Source organism: Alligator mississippiensis, chromosome 2 (assembly GCF_030867095.1).
Source record: "Alligator mississippiensis isolate rAllMis1 chromosome 2, rAllMis1, whole genome shotgun sequence".
NCBI classification, from domain to species: domain Eukaryota; kingdom Metazoa; phylum Chordata; order Crocodylia; family Alligatoridae; genus Alligator; species Alligator mississippiensis.
In genome coordinates this window covers 300,617,928-300,620,631 of record NC_081825.1, presented here as the reverse complement: position 1 = coordinate 300,620,631, position 2,704 = coordinate 300,617,928, and positions in this window count along the sequence as shown.

Below are 2,704 nucleotides of genomic sequence, written 5' to 3'. Positions count from 1 at the left end.
CTCTGTCCTTCCTATGTACCTCCTCTATACTTCTTATCAGAAAAATCAAATAACAGCTCTTTGGGCACATAAAGTGCAGCTTTTCTCTGCAAGTGATCATGTCTGTCCCCATATAAGTATGGTTTTTTTTTAACAACCTATGCAAAAATCACTAGAGGTCAATTCATCAGATGTAACATACCAAGAAACAGATCAAGAAATGTAATTTGCTATTTTATTGTGTAGCAATTTCATGCTGCCTGGTCATGCAGAACAGGAATAGATACTATGTTAGTATTTCACTGCTGAAAAATGGGGGGAAAGTACTCATTAGAACTAAAACTTAATTTATCACTTAATTATCTACTTAATGTTTATAGCCTGATTTCAGTCCGCAGAACTGGTTACAAATGTCCATATGTGCTCAGGGGAAAGTGCCAGAATACCACACCAAAAAGATAACACATGTAGTCAAAAGCCATTTTAATAACAAAGAAAATATTACAGTCTTTCAAAAAACATTGGACTCAGTTTCCTGTCAATCTGATCAAATATTAATTTCTAAAATATGCCAGATGGAAAGGTGTGTTCAGTACTCCTTCAAGGCCTGAATACTGGTCTGTAGTGCGTTGCTGGAGTGTAACTGAGGCCAGAATTTGGCCTAGTGCCTGTTGTCGCCACATAAACTAGAAAATGGCTACTGCAGTGGCTAACTTAAGTTATTCTTCAAACACAATAAAATAGTTCTGACTTGGAAACCAAGGTGTTCTTCCTCTTCGGGCTATGTGTCACGCTGCATTGATGTTTAAATTCTTCCTGCACCTGGAAACATGTTTGCTATGGCTTGCATTTTAACTGTACCTAAAGGTTAAAAGGAAGCATTCCAGAAGCAATGTTTGGGTGAATTTTTTATTTTTTTTATGTGTAGACCCTATTTATTGCTACTTCTAACTGTTCCAACTGGATTATTCTCTGCAGGTTCAGCTAACAAGCAAGTGTGTTTTTAGCTAGTTCTAGAAATTACCAAAAGCCACCCTATATTATTTCTGTCTTAACAATGCAGTAATTTGGAATGAATTATAGTGATGCCTCTGTTAGTTCTACAAAGGAATTCCCAGTTGAAACAGTATTACAGTGCACAGGCAATTTTTTTTCTGTAGTGTACAAGCCAAAGGTTGTCATTTTACCAAAATAAAAAGGGCATGCATGTTCATCAATGTAGGAGGAAGAAACAGGCTATTCACCTGGTGTATATTGTCAGGGGTGTGAAATGTGAATTTCAGTCATAGGGTTTCCCCATAAAATCACTTTAAATAGGGCTAAAAATCAGTATGCATTATTAACTACTACTGTTGCAGAAGCTGTGTTCTGTGTTCAGTGTAATAAAGATTTAGAAAGTTCAGTAATATTGAATGTTACTAGACAGTTGAATGTATTAAAATTGTGTTGAATGTACTGCATTAATTTGGAGACAGCAAACGGAGGAACTGACTCCTGTCTCCTTACGAAGAGTTGTCTGCCTCTTGCAGGTTAGGGGTCTCTGCAGCCGTAAGAGACCGGGTAAGATGCTATGATCCCTAGTGACTTCCTGCCCCCGGGGCCGGGGGGCCGGACTCGCTCTTCCGAGGTCCCTTCCAGCCCTAATGTCTATGAAATCGATGTGGAAGTAATGGATTCAAGTTGCAGCAAGGGAGCTGTAGGTTGTACATGAGGAAGAATTTTTCTAAGTATGAGGAACGTATTACCAAAGCTGTGGACATTTGGTCAGTGGGCCACAGTGCAGGGTAGATGGACCTCTTGCCTGGGACGGTTTATACTGTGATTGATGCTCCTGCCTCAAAAAGGGGGTTGGGCTTGATCGGTGTTTCCTGGGCGGGTCGCGCACAACCCAAAAGCGGGTCGCAAGAATTTGCAAAAGGGTTGCGAACAAACTTTTAAAAGTGGATTTTCCCTTAAAGGAGAACATGGGAAACCGTAGCCTTTCCCTTAGCTTTCCGTGCCCCACATGTACTCGGGGCCTGAGGGCGAGAGGCACTGGGTCGGGACCCACCATCGATGTTCCCACATGGGTCGAGAGCCGCCGGGTTACGCGAGCCCCCGAGGGCCCTTCCAGCTCTAGTTTTCCCAAGACCCCGAGCAGCGGACAAGGGTTTTGTTGCGCAAAGCAGTCGAGAAAAACGGAACAAAGCTCTGCCTTGCCCAAAGAGCTTGCAATCCAAGACGAGATAAATGGATACCAACATTTCTGGGCAACGGATTCACAGAGACCGCCTGGACCAGCGTGTTACAGCTGCCAAGACACGCGAATTTGAGACGTGTGGATGCGCAGCAAGGGCTGCGGGTGAGACGGGAACGGCCTGGATGCGAGCCCTATAGACGGGGAGGAGCCACCCCTCGGTGCCAGCCGGGCCAGAGCGGGGGACGTCCGTCGCCATCGGAGCGCGGCTTGAGCTCGAGACGGGAGCCGGTCTTCCGTGAGAGGAAGGCCCGGCCCCAGAGAAGTGGACAGCAAGGCGGAAGCTAGGCGTGCGGCAAGGCCGGAGGCACCATCATCCCGCGCAACCCAGCCGAGCACGTGGCCGCACGCAGCGCACCGCCGCTTCCGGGCGAGGCCCCGCCCCTCGCCCGTGACGCTACGGCCCCGCCCCTTCCCAGCGGGCTGGCGCGGCGGTTGCGGGGGGCGTGGCCGGAACGGCGGTTGCGGGGGGCGTGGCCGGCGCGGCGG